The sequence below is a fragment of the Mastigoproctus giganteus genome, chromosome 13, assembly GCF_048544385.1.
Source record: "Mastigoproctus giganteus isolate SK-2022 chromosome 13, ASM4854438v1, whole genome shotgun sequence".
Classification (NCBI taxonomy): Eukaryota; Metazoa; Arthropoda; class Arachnida; order Uropygi; family Thelyphonidae; genus Mastigoproctus; species Mastigoproctus giganteus.
In genome coordinates, this window is record NC_143587.1 from 107,226,306 (window position 1) to 107,244,676 (window position 18,371).

General features: G+C 38.3%; 1 protein-coding gene across 1 annotated transcript in view; it reads right to left on the reverse strand.

The window, feature by feature from the left end:
- LOC150076341 (uncharacterized) overlaps positions 1 to 18,059 on the reverse strand; it is a 32,703-nt gene extending 14,644 nt beyond the window's left edge. Inside the window, exon 1 of the mRNA XM_090387326.1 lies at positions 18,035 to 18,059. The gene's annotated coding sequence lies outside the window, so the exon portion shown is untranslated. The remainder of the gene's footprint in view (positions 1 to 18,034) is intronic.
- Positions 18,060 to 18,371: the final 312 nt, after the last annotated feature.

Here is an 18,371-nt window from a genome sequence, read left to right on the forward strand (position 1 = left end):
GTTGTGGGCTGTTCGAATGGCATGCAAATTTCAGAATATTGCAGAGGTTTGTAATATGGAAGAAGGCAGGCAGTTTGAAAGTTAATAGCATGCTTTTCTCTAGTGTTTTTAATTCTTTGGAATGATGGGTATGGTAGGAAACTTACTAGATGACTGTTTAATTTTTTTCCCATATTATTTTGGGATCAGTGTTTCTGTTAAAGCTCGATGCAAAACGTGTCCAGGATTCTTTCTTGGCTTGCCTTTGTATGAAACGTGCTTTTGCCTTTTAACTTCTTATAATTAATGAGGTTGGCTGTGGTTGAGCATTGCCGAAATAAATTCCAGGCTTTATTTTTGCTTTCTTTGCTGTTGTACATTCCTCATTCCACCAGTAATTATAATGCTTTCGACCCGGGGGATTTGATAATGGTATTGTGACCTTGGCCACTTTTAGGAGTGTTATGTGATGTAATCTGTTACTGTATCAATATACTGGAGGTGAATTTTTTCCTCATCAAGAGAGATTGATGACCGAAATTTTGCCCAGTTTGCTCGGAAAAATTTTCATTTCCTACAAAGTTTGGTTGAAGGAGTTTGTGCTATTAAAAAATTGCATACGATTGGAAAGTGGTCACTGCCCATAGGATCATTTATAACGTCGGTCGGGACCAGTACTGGAGAACAAATGGTCGGGACCAGTACTGGAGAACAAATGGAGGTCTATTGCTGAGGTGTGTCCAGTTGGGAGCTGTTTGCGAGTGTGTGCACCAGTATTGAGTTTGGTGAGGTTTTGCGACTCTAGAAAGCTTTCAATGAGTTTAGGATCGCCTGTCTAGTTTAGAATCGGCCCATAAGGGGTGGTGACCGCTAAAATCCCCTAATATACAGAGAGGTGGAGGTATCTGTATAAAGAGATCTTCAAGATCTTCTAAACAGAAAGTACGGTTTGGTGGTAGGTAAATTGAGACAAGTATTATTGAAATATGGAGGGTTATATGAACAGCAACAGCTTCTATTTCAGTTTGAAGTGGAATACGTTTAGTTAGGATCTTTGAATTTATCAGGATTGCTACACCACCATGGGCAGCATTTGCTGTATTACGATCTCTTCGATAAAGGCAATTGTTCTTTATCGAAGTAGAAATTTGCGAGGATAGGTACGTTTCCTGAAGACAAAGGACAACTGGAGAATATCGGTTAATTAGATCACGGATATCATCTGTGTTGCAACGAAAGCCTCTGCAGTTCCATTGTAAAATACAAGGCATTATTTGTGTTTAATTGATGGAGCTGTATCTGACTACTTTTTGAAGGTTACTGGCTTATGACTTTCCAATTTTGGTTTATCTTTTTTGGAGAGAAAGACCAGCGTCCATTTCTTCTTCTGCGTAGATTTCTAGAAGGAGATCTTCCTGTATTGATGTCCCATCTGTGTCCATGGTTGTGTTCTGAATATTTTCACTACATTTGCGTTTGAACTATGAGATATGGTATCTGTCACTGTAGTAGGAGATGCCGCTGGTATTGTCAGATGAGTATTATTTGCCTGGTCAGAGAACTTCGATTGTTGCTTAGAAAGAACATTTCTAGCCCAAATCAGAAATTGATTTGTTAGTGGGAACTGTTACATCACTTTGAGTGGAGACTGTTTGGTACTTTTTTACAGCATTGGCATAGGTCATATTTTTGGTTATAATAGGTGCATCTAGTTTTCTCTCTTCTTGGTAACTGACTTTATTCTCAACCTTGAATTTAATTTTTTTTTCCTTCTCGGTTTTCCATATGTCTTAGAATATGCAGGATGGTCACCTTTGCAATTTGGGCAGGTCATTTTTGTAGTTGTACAGTCACTTTGTATGTGATCTGAGGATCCACAATTAGGGCAGACAGGAACTCCTCTGCATACAGTTTGCGAGTGGCTATAACTTTTGGCATTTATAATATCTTAAAGGGTTTGGAATGTAAGGGCGGATGCGGCAAAGTACCCTCCCAACTTACCCTCCTCTTTTACAGAGGAGGGTAAGTTGGGTGTATTGAAGGTGAGAATAATATTTCTGGTAGGTGTAAGTTGATTATCTTTTTTAATCATTATTCGTCTTGCTTCAATTACGCGTTGTCCCTGCAGCTCTTGGGTTATTTCTTCCTCGATGACATTTAATAGGTCCCAACTGGATATCACACCTTAGATGAATTTGGTGTTGTGTGAGGAGATATTTTAACTGGAATGTTAACAAAGCTTGTAAGTTGTAACAGCTTCTCATCCTGCAGTACCCTCCAGATGTTTTTGTATGACAAAAGGAGACAATGTATTCATGGGCTGAATAGAAAGTGAGTGGATGATTAAGAACGATGGGCAAGGTTGCTCCATCCGATCAGTCTTTGTCTCTTTGGATTATCGTTCTCAATATCCTGATGGTCTGTGTTTGCCATGTTTGCTCCTTTTTAACCCTTGGCAAGGACTTATCTGTCAAGGTTTCCGGCCCCGCCACAGGGAGGCAGTGCCGCTAGGAGGCCAAGCGGTTAAAATGTTAGTTGGTTAGTGACCTGGAAATATGGATAAAGAAAGAAAGGTGGGTTTCCTTTCTGTGTTATAACTTGTGGCTTTTCAAGTATAGAACGGTTTCAAAAATAAGACTTTAAGAGAAATGTAAGAACTTAAAAATCGCTTGGCACTTGGGGTCACCTCTGAATATAAGCCATTTCAACTGAAGCCTTGTGCATTATTTGAGACAAAAAAACCTGCATATTTATGGAAGCAAAATTAAACACCCTTCATTAGAGACCGAGTACCTCGGCCACAGTATAAAGAAAACCCCATAAGTTTAGCATGGAATTATCAATGCGGGATTTTTGTAGTTTGGGGACGCTGATTCGCATATTTTTATAGGTCCTAAAAATATGGTTGCAGAGGTCCTGGAACAACAATAACTGCATTGTTGCAGAGCTCCTGGAGCTTGGGGCCGTGGATCAACTGCGTCACTGCATGGTAAATCCAGCCTTAGTGGATTGCACTATTACACTTCAATGAATAAGTTGAGAATTGCTTTGCAATTGACTGTGAATCCCCTGAGAACATTGCTTATCGGAGTAGAACGTTCCAAAGGAGAGATAATTGTTTTGGTGTAGGCTGCATTTCGCGGCTCGGATTACGGAAATTTGCTAGAACTTCAAGACCATACCTCACAGTGACATTTTGAACTATTGGCAGCTTTATGGAAGTAGATCCTCCATGTACAGATTCTGTGTGTTATCAGTATGATAATATTAGCTCAAAAAACACAAATGAGGCTTGTTAGGGGGTTTAGTCATGAGGAAGCGATATTCCACAACTGGTCTGGCCAGTAGACAGTTCCGTCTTGAATCTTGGGAGTGCCGAATTAGGACAGTCAATTTAATTATTTCTCTGTATGGCTGACAGCTGCTTTTGAAGTTCAGAAGAGCGAAAAAGTGTCACTATATTTTTGTAGCGATTTGGTTAGGCGGTTCTCTGTACGGTTTACGGCTCTCACGAAGGCCAAAGACTGATTACAGATTAATAATTTCATGAATTGCACTTCTATTATTCCAATCTCCTAAAACAATTTAAATTACAGTGTATGTATCAATAAACAAATATTTTATACTTTTAAGTTTAAGGAACGTGTCTCATTTCAAACTGATGCAAGTTCTGTAATTTAATACTTAATATATAATTACAAATTGTACCTCTTTTCTATTGACATATCTCGATATTACATCGGTTAGTTCAGAAACAAAATCCTTTACAACACACATATATGAAGTATCAGAAATGAATATTTCGTTATTTTCCAACATAATAATCAAAGGAGAAGAATGCTTAAAGCTTACCTTGTTTGCTTTACTTCTAGGAGAACTTTTATTCCAGATACGTAAAACTGTATAAAGAAGTACTTGTGTTCAGGCACGTTATGAAAACATGAAGGGCCCAGTTACACTGACAAGTGTCTAATCAAAGTTATTGTTTGTTAGAGTATTTTGGTGAAACACAGACATTTCTGATTTCCTTATCAATGCACTGGTAAATGCTTGGAAGATTGTTTCATTGGTCAAAATTCTTTATCAGGGTTCGCCCTATCGTACAACAAAAGATTATTCAGCCGAAGATGATTATTCTCATCTAGCTGAAGAAGATTGCGATAAAAGTGTTGTAAAAAATTCCCACTTAAGAATAAAGTGAATGTTGAAGTCTCTGGCAAGGAGGATATGTTTTAATGTTTAAAATAAAATTTTAAAACTAAATTTAAGAGTAACACGATACTTTTATATATTTTTTGAAATTTTAAAGATCGATGCAGTCATCATATGGTAAAAGGGTATAAAATCTCGAATGCATTCACTCAAAGATGTTTTGGTAAATGTAATCGAGGTTTTATATCAAATTATGCTTCAGCAAAATCGTGACGATTTCCCGGCATAAGTCTTACAGATATTTTCCACATTCGATTTTGTATAATCAGCATGCAGCGAAGGAATTTAGTTAAGAAACATTAAACGTTGATGGAACTGATATTCGGGTGGCACTCAAGTCAAGTGGACCCAATTTCGGCGAAGTCCGGACGGTCTGTGACAGCCAAATCCTCTGCTTGCACCTTCACGATGGTGAGACTGTTAGTAATCCTGGGTATAACCTCCATGCACAAGTACATGGTGGGTGACCACCCAAGTGTGAACCAACGTAACTAGGGGTCGAGGTGTGGCGCCCACACCACATGGAGGAACGCCGCCCCTCTATGTTACCAGGCAGTACTAGGTGGAAGATGACTCTCATCAACCGGTGAAATACCACCACTTTGCTTATTGGAGGCTTGAAGTGGTGGAACCCATGTTTGGTCTCTAGAGCTAAGTTCCGGTCAATCCTTCCCTATCTCTTCCATCATGCAGTATGATTGATGACTTTTGAGGTTATGATGAACATCGTGGCAAGATCCAATATTCCTTACATTTCGAGGGTGCAGCTCTAAAACGGTGTTCGCAGGCCGGCCGCTAGTTAGTACACTGGACCGAACCTATTGGTAACTCTCTAGGAGACTTCCGGATCAGCTAATGTATAATCTTGCTACCTCTACTCTGCCAGATAGTGACTGGAGGGAGTCCGAGTAGTGTGTATGCGGGGAGCATTGTCGAGGCCACGTTATGTCAAGGATCTGGGTATATTCTTACCACATGTACGCCATATCCAAAAATTTCATTACTTCATACAGCATGTCCCACTCACTTTTTCTTACTATTGAATACACCATGAATTGTCAAAATAATAGAGCAAGCTTATCTGCGAAAAGATCTAAACCTCCCAAGGACTTCCTAATTCATTTCACAAACATACGTGGTCTCAATTCTAATCTCAATGATGTCCATTTCCACTTGCAGTCTGCCAAACCCCATGTACTTTTTCTGACAGAATCTCAGTTATCGGTTGATTCAACTACTGCTCATCTCAGATACCCAAATTATTCGCTGTATGATTCCTTTCGCCTCAACGGTGGTATTTGTGCATATGTCCGTTCTGATATTGCCTGTCAGAGACTTGGCAATTTGGAATCTCCTCTCTTTGATCTTCTCTGGCTTAAAATCTCTCTACCTCATTGTGTCAAATACATCTGTTGTCTCTACCGTTATCCCAACTCCACTAATCACTTGGAGCTCTTTGACTTCCTCTCTTTGCAACTTGACTTTCTCCAGTCCAACTTTCCTAACAGTGAGGTAATTTTCCTTGGTGATTTTAATGTTCACAACTCCAGCTAGCTTCCGTTTTCTAATCACACCGACCCAGTAGGTCGAGATGCTGAGGCTTTTGCAATTACTAATGACCTAGCACAGATTGTTCATTTACCTACAAGAATTCCGGACAATCCTAATCATATAGCCAATACGTTTGATCTTTTTTCGCAAACAACCCTTCTAAGTACACGGTCGAAGTGAGAGGTCCTTTAGGCACTTCAGATCAAAACTTGGTGATTGTCTCTTCTCCAGTGGAACCTTTATCTCATGGCTATTCCCAACCTCGTGTTGTTTGGCATTACAAGAATGCAAAATGGGATGACCTGCGAGACTTCTTTTCTTCTTTTCCTTGGTCGGATTACTGTTGTTGTTGATATGGAGGTTTGATGGCGCATAGGCTACTTTGGCCATAATGCGCCTGTCGGATTACTGTTTCAAAACTTTTGATGTCAACGTTTGTTAAGATCGTGTCAGTGAAATTATTCTTGCAGGAATGGAATCCTTTATCCCACACTCCACTTTAAAATCTCGTCCTTTATCTAAACCTTGGTTTTCCAATAAATGTGCTAAGGCTGTTCAAGAGAAGAATGTTGCATATCGTAATAGGCTTGTTTCTAATTCTTCGGTTTCATTTTCTGCCTACATCAAAGCTCGCAACAATTGTAAAGCAGTTATTAATCAGTCCAAACTAGAGTTTGAACAGGCTAAGAGTAGAAAACTTGCTTCTTGCCCTAATGGTAGCCGAGCATTCTGGTCTCTTGCCAAAGCTATTGGCCGCAACGTTTGCCCATCTCTGCTCCCACCTCTATCCAAAACAGATGGTTCTGTTGTCACTTCAGCCAAGGATAAAGCTGACCTGCTAGCATCCCATTTTCCTTCCAGCTCATGTATTAATGATCTTGGTAAAACACCTCCCACCATTCCCAACACGCTCCATTCAATGCCTCCTGTGGTCTTCCGTCAAAAGGATATCAGAAGGATTTTGATGAATCTTGATGCTAAGAAAGCTCCAGGTCCTGATGGTATTTCTCCACTTGTTCTCAAAACCTGTGCTCCTGAACCTACTCCTATTCTTTGCCGCCTTTTTTCGCTTTCTTATTCCAAATGTGTTTTTCCTTCTGCTTGGAAATTTGCTCATATCCAGCCAGTTCCTAAAAAGGGTGACAAATCCCTCCCATCCAATTATCGTCCTATTGCAATTACTTCTACTCTTTCTAAAGTAATGGAGAAATCAATTAACTGTCAACTCTTAAACTACCTAGAAACCTTCCGTCTGATCAACGATCGCCAGTATGGAATCCGTCAGCGTCGATCCACTGGTGATATTCTGGCTTATGTTATCCATTTATGGGCAAATTCAATGGAAAAGTTTGGTGAAACACAAGCAGTTGCTCTTGACATCTCAAAGGCTTTCGATCGTGTTTGGCATAAATGTCTTCTAAACAAGCTTCCATCTTATGGTTTGCCAACTGTTTTTAGTAATTGGTTATCCAGTTTTCTCTCTGATCGCTCACTGAGGGTGATGGTAGATGGCTCTCTGTCTTCTAACTTCTCCACTAAAGCCGGTGTCCCCCAAGGTTCAGTTCTTTCCCCCACTCTTTTCCTCTTGTACATTAATGACCTTCTTCCATTAACTGGAAATCCTATCCATTGTTTTGCTTGCCGATGATAGCACATTGCATTCCACTTTCCATTTTGAGAAACCTTGTCCTGCTCAATCAGCTTCAACTTCTCGAAAATCTGCTACCAATTCCTTAAATGCCGATCTTCAGGTAATTCTCCAGTGGGGCAAAGACAACTTAGTTGATTTCAACCCTTCTAAAACTCAGTCTTGTCTTATATCTCGCAAAAAGGATTCTTCTGCTCCAATGCTTATCTTTAGTGACACTCCGATTTCTAGGCAAAATGATATATCTCTTTTGGGGATTAACCCTGACTTCTAATCTCTCTCTCTCTTGGCACAAGCACATTACAAATATTGCTTCCTCTGCATCTAAAAAACTTGGTTTTCTCTTCCGCTCTCGGCGTTACTTTTCTTCCAAACAGCTGCTCACTCTGTACAAATCGAAATTCGCCATACCATGGAATAATGTTCCCCCATCTGCGGCGGTGCTCCCAAAACTCTGAGCCTTCTAGATTCCATTCAGAAGAGGGCAGTTAGGTTAATTAATGATTCATCTCTAACAGAGTCTATCCACTCGCTTTCTCATAGACGCACTGTTTCTGCTGCATGCCTGTTCTACAGATACTTCCATGGGCACTGTTCTTCTGAATTGGCTTCTATAATTCCTGCTCTCTCTTTCAAAACAGTCCGAACACATGCCGCCACCAGCCAACATCCATTTACTGTCCAACTTCATACGTATTTCCTGAAAATTACAATCTACAGAAATTCAAGTCCAATATCAACAAATATCTTCTTTCCATTGTTCTAATACCTCTCGTGTTTGGGGTTCACATAAAAAAATAAATAAATAATAAAAAAATAATAATAGTTTCAAAATTACATGGTAAATTTATGAAATTATTTCCCTGCGTAATTAAAAAAGTATATATTTATTTAACCAAATGGTTTTGCCCCAGAACAGCAGATTTATAGTTGCCAATAAAATTACAATAAGATTGTTGGTGTGCATCATTTAAATTAACAAATTGTGCTTGTGGTATAAACCCATATTATATATATATATTGGTGGGGAAAATAATATCAAAGTAGCAGTTTTTATAATGGCTGTGTGACGTACTTAAACATAAAATGATGATTTTGGTTGTTTCTTTGCTACTGTAAAGGAAAGATGATAAGAGCAGATATTTATTTAGAGAAGTGATATAAAAAAAAGGTACATGAAGAAAATGATTGACCTGTCATAATTCCAAAGAGGTCAAATTGTTTGTGCGCGTTAGCAGGGTCATCGATGACTAAAACTACCTTTAATGTATCCAGAGAAACTGTATCGAAAGTGATGGTCTGCATTCACCAAGTATGGAAAAACAAAATCCGATAGGACGAGTTGTGGCAGAAAAATCGAAGCTAACTGAAAAGAACCGTAGTCCAAAATGCTAGAAAGAGGACGCAATGGTGTAAGAACAAAAAAAAGTCATTTTCGGACTAATCGTCATTCACATTTTTTGCAACATCAAGGACAATTTAATTTTGGCGAATGCCAAAGGAAGCGCATCATCCTGACTGTCTTGTGCCCATTAAACATGGAGGAGGATCAACAATTGTTTGGGCAGCAATATCTTGGTATTCGTTAGGTCCTGTCATCACCCTGAACGGCGAATTACTGCCACTGATTACCCTGATATTCCGAATGACCAGATTCATCCCATGGTGTAAACATAGTTTCAAGATATATTGCCAATGCGCACAGACAAACGTCCAATCTCGGTTTGTGGAGCTCGAAACTGCGGCTAAATATCTACCATGGTCTGCACAATCAGACTAAAACGTTATTGAGCCACGATGGACATATTTGGAAAGGAGAGCGAGAAGCAGATTTCCTCCACCATCACTGAAGGAGCTTGAAACGTTCCTCCATGAAGAATGGCCCATATATTCCTCTTAAAACAGTTCAAGATTTATTTCAATCTATTCCACGTAGAATAAAACCTGTTTTATAACGAATGAATCACAAATTTACAAATCCTCAAGATCTGCTGGTAGCTTTTCAAGTGGTTCAACGGCTTTCGGGTCCGAACCATGTGTTTTTCTGAATCTCTTCTTTGTATTTTTAGTCCTCTGTATATATACAGAGATTGGTCCCCCCTACCCCGATATTGACTGTCGTGGCTGGGAACATTCATTTTATAGTTGCCAGGTTTGATGGGACGAGACAAAGTAGCAAGTTTTATTTATCACAAAATGATATAAACCTTTAAAATTTCTTCATACCAATTTTTTTTTTTTTTTTTTTTTTTTTTTTTTTTATGTGAACCCCAAACACGAGAGGTATTAGAACCTATAGTACTTAGTACTGTGCTTGGGTTGGAGGTTGAGAAGACGAAAGAAGATATTTGTTGACATTGGACTTGAACTTCTGTAGATTGTAATTTTCAGGAAATACGTATGAAGGAAGGTTGTTCCAGAAAACGGCAGTTGAATGAATAAATGAGGAAGATGAAAAGTTGGTTCTGTGGGTTTGAAGTTGGACAGTAAATGGATGTTGGCTGGTGGCGGCACGTGTTCGGACTGTTTTGAAAGAGAGAGCGGGAATTATAGAAGCCAATTCAGAAGAACAGTGCCCATGGAAATATCTGTAGAAGAGGCATGCAGCAGAAACAGTACGTCTATGAGAAAGCGAGTGGAGAGACTCTGTTAGAGATGAATCATTAATTAACCTAACTGCCCTCTTCTGAATGGAATCAAGAAGCCTGAGAGAGGTTTTGGGGGCACCACCCCAAATGTGGGAACAATATTCCATGGCAGGGCGGATTTGCGATTTATACAGAGTGAGCAGCTGTTTGGAAGAAACGTAACGCTGAGAGCGAAAGAGAAAACCAAGTTTTTTAGATGCGGAGGAAGCAATATTTGTAATGTGCTTGTGCCAAGAGAGATTAGAAGTCAGGGTAATCCCCAAAAGAGATATATCCTTTTGCCTAGAAATTGGAGTGTCACTAAAGATAAGCATAGGAGCAGAAGAATCCTTTTTGCGAGATATAAGACAAGACTGAGTTTTAGAAGGGTTGAAATCAACTAAGTTGTCTTTGCCCCACTGGAGAATTACCTGAAGATCGGCATTTAAGGAATTGGTAGCAGATTTTCGTGAAGTTGAAGCTGATTGAGCAGGGCAAGGTTTCTCAAAATGGAAAGTTGAATGCAATGTGCTATCATCGGCAAAACTATGGATAGGATTTCCAGTCAATGGAAGAAGGTCATTGATATACAAGAGGAAAAGAGTGGGGGAAAGAACTGAACCTTGGGGGACACCGGCATTAGTGGAGAAGTTAGAAGACAGAGAGCCATCTACCATCACCCTCAGTAAGCGATCAGAGAGAAAACTGGATAACCAATTACTAAAAACAGTTGGCAAACCATAAGATGGAAGCTTGTTTAGAAGACCTTTATGCCAAACACGATCGAAAGCCTTTGAGATGTCAAGAGCAACTGCTTGTGTTTCACCGAACCTTTCCATTGAAGTAGTCCATAAATGGGTAACATAAGCCAGAATATCACCAGTGGATCGACACCGACGGAATCCATACTGGCGATCGTTGATCAGACGGAAGGTTTCAAGGTAGTTTAAGAGTTGGCGGTTAATTGATTTCTCCATTACTTTAGAAAGAGTAGAAGTAATTGCAATGGGACGATAATTGGATGGGAGGGATTTGTCACCCTTTTTAGGAACTGGCTGGATATGAGCAAATTTCCAAGCAGAAGGAAAAACACCTTTGGAATAAGAAAGTGAAAAAAGGCGGCAAAGAATAGGAGTAAGTTCAGGAGCACAGATTTTGAGAACAAGTGGAGAAATACCATCAGGACCTGGAGCTTTCTTAGCATCAAGATTCATCAAAATCCTTCTGATATCCTTTTGACGGAAGACCACAGGATTATATGCTGAAAGGCTTATGGAATTTGAAATACTACACTGTCAATTATCTTGGTATCTGAACGAACCCCCTTGTAGTTTGCTATCTGTTCCAATATCTTGCTCATCAAGCAGATAACCGAACATAAATTGTGAAAATAGAAAAACAAGATTCATCAAGGTCCTTTGATAAAAGTGCCGGAATGCACGCACACCAGAATGAATCCATCAACTTCTTTATCTGGCTGGAACAAGAATGGATGATATAAATAACAGGCTGTCAGTTTTTAAGAGTTTTGAAAAATATATTAGTCAAGAGCGACGATATTGTGGATAACTATAGAGTTATTTTAAAAATATATATTTGTCCTCGATTCTGCTCAAACACAACATGAAGGATTATATGCTGAAAGGCTTATGGAATAACTGAAGGCTAGAGAAACTTTGCAATGTTCCCCCCTTTTTTTTTCTGCCCACTGTGGTAGGCAGAAATCTTTCTTTTCTTTTTTTTTTTGAGGAGATGAAGTTCTCATTATTCTTGGAGTCTATATAGCACTTTTTACTGACAACCATTGACAATGTACTCCTCCATCAAAAACAAAGGATGTCTTAAAGCTCCAACTCGCACCCGATGAGCTCTGACACTGGTTCAGTTTGGAGAAGTTTGAATGGAATAACCACAATTCTTCCAAATGTTCATTTTATCTTCACCTCAGCGAGTGGCTCGTTCTCTATCAAACCCAGGGACTCACATCTGGTGAGTATGGGCTTGGCACACTCAGGGTCCTGAGCTGGATATCATCATTCTTCTCTCTCTCTCTCTCTCTCTCTCTCTCTCTCTCTCTCTCTCTCTCTCTCTCTCTCTCTCTCTCTCTCTCTCTCAGGGTAACTCAATTTGTTTTGGTTGGCACAGCATAAGCGTCAGGCTTCCTTGCACCATATGGCTAATAATAATTACCAGTCCACCCTGAAAGTATGACTATGAAGGACTTGAGTGTTACTTTCGTTTACGAAGGTCGTTCCGATTTACACATTCTAAAATTGTTACCAAGACTTTAAAAACTGATTCATCAAGAGAAGCGCTTAAGGAAGGCACAACTGCGGTTTAAAAACCACACTTATGCCGTAATTCTATACAAATCCTTTATATTATGCAACTGGAATTTAGTTTTCCTGAATGGAAATCTTTCGGAATACCTTCGAGAACAAAACAAGCTATCCGGAATAATTTGGTACGCTACTAGCCGTCTGGATTCCCCTCTACTACCACAGCATATACTACGGATCTGTCTGTGGTTATTTAAATATCCAATCGATTCAAGCGAGAAGAATTAGCGTATACCTCAAATTCCTTTAGTATGTCCTATCAGGCAATATGACGCGCCTGATATCTCACAAAGTATAAACATTTGTGCTCCACTCAGGCCAAGAATCGTCTTCTTTCACGCATACAAGTCAAATATGGATAATATAAAAAACATTTTTCTCTGAACAAGATTTTCCAACTTGCAAATGAACTACAGATGGACTTCTTCGCCAACATTAAAGATGTATAATGTATACATCTGCACACTTTCCAGCTCAACGATATAGATTCCCTGTCTTTAATAATCAATTATTTCCAGTAGTTATCCTAGCCATCTTTATAGTTCTATATTGCTTATTGTATCCCATATTAATTTTTATTCTCTGTTATACTGCCACACCTATTTAAGTTGTCATAACCATTATTGGTTTCTCTGCTGTGAATGTTTGTTTTCAATAGAAAGATACATTTGTACAGAAGTAGTCGATGCTGATCACCGAAAGGGCTTTAAGACTTCAAGGGAAATTGCTAGTCATGGGGGAGGGAGGGACATGGATAATGCAGACGTTTATTGACGTGGATCAGAGTAACATTTGCACAGACCTCTAGGTAACCAGTTACCCTTTCTCACATTAGACAGATGTGCTGTGTATAGTGAAGACCTTGATGAACAAGAAATTAAAGCTAGGACAGCAATAAGTTAGATCAGTAAACAGCATGAGAATAGTTAATACGAACTTCGTATGGAACTTCTTGTGATATAATACATGGTTAAAAAGAACATCCAGGTTTTCATTGAACACTTTGGTCATAGTGCGCCTATTACTAAAGTGTTCGTTGACCCAAGAAATCTCTCAAAATAACTGTCTAATCAGCTCGCTTTTGGTTCCGATGTTGCGATCGTGGCTAAAGGTCTTTAAAGTAACTTGGGAGATGTTGAACTTTCTGAAATACTTGCTATCATGGCTGGTTATGGATTGGACTGAGTGTCTATGTGACAATGGCTTCTCATTGATCGTTTAAGTTCTGGGAGAGAACTACGTACGTCTTGAACAACATGTTTTAACTGTCTTTGAAACAGGTTGTCTCGATTGAAATTTAATTCAGCTTCAATCAAAAATTAATGATAGTTGGTTGCATTTCAATTCTCGTGCATCGACTCGTCATGACTACGTAATGTGCAATCAAAAGCAGTGATTGCCAATTTCCTCCGTCCCGAAGAGAAAAAGAATGAACTAATGAAAATCTGCACGAAAGCTTCAAAACTGTTTTAATCCCCCCCTCACTATTATTAATTAATTCAGTTTAAGGTCTATCGTTCAAAGTGGTCCTCTAACTTTGAAACATTGTATTTCTGGAGAAGGAAAACAAAAACAGTGGAAGGGAGAACGGACATTGTAATTATTCACTTAAACCTTCGCTTATTACATTATTCTGCTAGTTCTCCGAATATCAGAAATAAAATTCAAAAGTGGCATATCGACTACCCGTTACAAGACTGTTTTTTTTTTTAATTTGGAGAAAAAAATCAATACATACAATAGCAAGGAATGAACAACATGGATTAGGCAGCAAACACAAATAAAGGACATTCTTATCAAAACTAAAGAACTGGAATGGCCTTGGGTAGGACACTAAGCTCGAAGACATGACAGATGGACCAGAACATAACAGAATGGTACTCAAGAGGAGCTAAAAGAAAACCCGGAAGACAACAACGGAGATGGACAGATCAAATTCACGAGTTTGTGGGTAGTAAATGGATGGCCATTGCACTAAACAGAAGGAACTGGAAAGTTCCTGGAGAGGCCTTCATCCTGCAGTGGATTGAAAATGGCTGATGGTGTGTTGAACAATGTGCATACTGATTACAGATGCAACTTAAAAAAAATCCTCAAAAAATTCAACTGTATCACTATTCAGTGGAGAAATAACATTATCAACATAGCATACTAAACAAATCTTGGGAATGGTACAGATATTCAGTATACCAGTAATGGATACAGACTAATGAAGGTGTAATATAAATTTCTACTATTTTGGTGAAAGGTTCGGAAAAAAGAACTTTGTATTTGTATTCTACATTCCTAATAAGGTAGCCCTTGGTCTAACGCGGAAGGCATTTCCAACATTCATTTTTGTTAAGCGAATACAATATTCCTTTTTAATACAAGCATTTCATTCATTATTATCGGAGTAAATTAACTCCTTAACGTTAACTGTAGTCGATGGTGGCATGCAAAGAAAGGATCTTGTAGCCGTGTAGAACTATATTGTAATGTATACTGCATTTGATTAGTTGTTGCAATAAGGATTTCTAGTTGTGCACGCCATGAGTTGGAATATACCTTATATTACGAACTACAGTAATATTTTGTAATCTATGTAGCCATTCCAAAATATAAACAGAAAATTAAAAAAAAATAATTTTATTTAAAAGAATCTCTGTAAAAATTCCACACTTTCAATCTTAATTCTTCGACATCCGGCGCATTTTTATAATCCATAAGTATTAAGAAAGCGACCAGGCACTCCTATAGACGACCCCATTTATCTTTAAGAATCCATGCAGAAAAGGTAACTTTTTTTTTGAAGCCTTCTCTCTCTTATCCAGCAATCTTAGAAACTTAAGCGCGATCTGCTCTTGTAAATTACAGCTATGTAGTTGGTCACACAGCTCTTGTACGAGCTGATGAACAGCAGGACTTTTATATAGATTACTTAAGAGCGAAGAGACAAAAGATGCCCAATGTGGGTATAGCTAGAAAATTGTATGCTTCATTAAGTCTATGGCTAAATTCTTCCACAAACAGTGGCGCGTATAAACGATAGATTTAATTCCTCACAACTAAGATTTTTTTGCGGCTATTATAACTAATCATAGAGCTCATCAGTTGCGTAATAACTTATAATGGCGTTAAAATGACACTATGTATGGTGCAAGGAAACTCTGGCGTCATGCTGCACCGGCCAAAAAATTAAAAATAATAAACTACCTATTTGATTCCCTCCTCACGTGGGTATCTATCCAGCTGAGCTTTGAATTTTCCCCATCTGTCAGCCTAAACCATTCATTCCGATAATTAACAACTCGCTGGTAAAAAGAAAAACTTCAACTCAATCCAGTCTCCCCCCCCCCCACCGTAATTTGTCCTGTTTCCAAACTTTGAAGCCTACACATATTCGGCATCTTTCCTCATGTCGATCTAACCAAGGGCGTTGCTCGTCCCTGGACCCTTCCTCCCCACAAGGAGGTGGGTCATGTACATTAATAACGATTGCACATACCTTGTTACAATTATTTCTTAAGAAGAATATATATATTTTTTAAATCCTGTAGTGTGCAAAAGTAGTTTTTGTCTGAAGCACATTCGTCAATATTTCATCTGATACTGTACAGGCATTCATTTAAGACTTGGGCGATTTTTATTTTGATTTATTTTAAGGAGTTTATTATGAGTTTGTGTACTTCTGAAAATCTAATAGGGATTTCTTCATACAGGAATATACTGTCTATTGGAATTTTAGAATTAATCTAAGATTTCATTATATTCAACAGCTTTTAGCCAAGTAATTTGGATTTATCAGGATAGTAGTTGGCTTCAGTTAAAGATAGAGGCAAACAGTTTAAACCAATGGTATACCCGATCTCTTTCAGGTGCCACTCATTGCAGGAAAGAGTTGTGCTATAATGCTTAGTTAGTTAACATACTTTTTTTTTTAACGACTTTAAATGGAAATACGGATTTTTGAAAATTTAACCAAATTTGTCATTTTTCGTCTTTGATGTAATTATTATCTGAGAACTGAACTCGATTACTACTTAGAATATCACCCGAGGGACAGTGAACCCGGAGATACTCATATCTCCCACTATTAGTCACTCGTAGAAACTGCTATACTAGTGATAAAGTAGTTCCCAAAGAGTAATAAAGAGACCAACTGAAGAAAATATTATTATTGATTGAAAAAAAAAGCAGTTGGATTCTTTGAAGATACGAGAAAGCATTAAATATTTAAGATATTGGGCAAGGTTGAAGTGGTCATTAACTCCAAAAGGCTTGAGTTGAAAATTTATCACACCAACGTTCCAAGTGAATAGGATACAGCTAAAAATGGACAGCCCAAGCTGTTCATTCCATATTTCGATAATCCTGTCATCCATGGCTAGCGGAATAGAAACAAAAACGGTTCTTGTGGGGCAGTTTCTATCATTTTGGATATCGATGGCAAGGAATTCAAATATGGTATCTCTCGATGGAGCGTCTCGCCTTGGGTTTAATTTTGTGAATAAGCATCCTGCCACCTCCCGTTTGACCAGGGTCTCCGACCTAAGGGCCATCAAAGTCTCAACACAAATAAACGAGCCCTCAAGTACTTGTTTTGCATATTATTAACAAAAAATGCTTAAAAATCTGCAAAACAGGTACTGTCAAAACAGCTGCTTATTCAATATCTGAGGGCTTTCAGTCAGCGAATCGGTATTCTAAATATTTAAATTTGAGTTAAACTAAATAGCGCGCACACAAACTATTAGCGCAACGTTCAATTTTATCCATCCCTTTTACTGAAACTCAAAGTTTTGGGAAATAAAGAAACGATTTTAAAGGCAAAGCTCACTTAGAAGTTTGTTTTCTGTGAAATTCATTTATTTCTTACTGAAAAGTAAATCGAATTTTTAGATTGCTACTTTCATTTCGATTATTCATTCCGTTTCAGTGATATTAGTTGTGTATCATCGACGTGATTTGATCAAGCACGTTTAAAGAACTTAATTTTAAAGAAAAGTGGAGCTACAGGGAAAGAATTGGTGGAAGAAGACTTAAGAATCCATACATATTAAATTCGTCAGATAGCAGGATAACATTTCGCCCTGCTATATCAGATAAGAACTCTAAGGGCAGCTAGTGTTGTGCACAGAAGAAAAATTAATTCCTCTTATAAAACGTTTTCAAAGATTTTTGTTTGAATTGCGACAAGAAATGACGAATGTTCACGAGTGACAAATCTGAATATCCAAAAGAATCTTTGGTAGATTTTACATGTCCTCCTAAAGGTATTAAGCACATCGTAGTTAGATCTCAAAGACGAAGTAGACTATCTAATTTTCAGAAAAATCTGATATTTAGTAATGCATTTTCTTCTTCTGTAGGCTTTTCTTTTCTTTCCTACAAATATTATTCACGAACGCGAGGATCAGCGCGGTATTCAATTGTACTAAAAGACAATTTATGTTAATAAGTTCCTGTTACAAATTCAGGGTGATCTGCAAGTGGATAAGTACGAGTTAAACATAATTCAACACTTAAAGACACGACAAAAACCAGGTCGAGTTAAATGAAGTTATCCTAGCAAAAGCTGAAGCATAATTATTGATCATTAGACAGTTTGCATGAGAAAATCCTGTAAACTAAGCACCTGCGAGTGTAGGAAGGATAGCAGAGAGTTTGATTATTAACAGACAAATTATAGCACTTACCCGAAGAGGTGAAGAAGGTAGTGGTGAATCTACGATCAAAGAGGACGAGAAGGAGCCAATTACAGTTAGATATAGAAGCTAACAGCTTATTACGTCATCCTATCAATCAGATATCGTGGAGCGTGAGAATAAGATAAGGAGAAGAATGAAATCGATTGAACCCATAATGGAATTTGATTGAACAGGGCGAACAGCGCGTGTTTCCATCGAGGTTCTGCAGAAATAAAGCTTTTTGAACCTGATAAAGTGCTGACGTAATAATATCATTTCCAATTCATATTACGCAAATCACCAGAATATTTCATAAAGAATCTAGGAATATATAGTTGGTTGAATT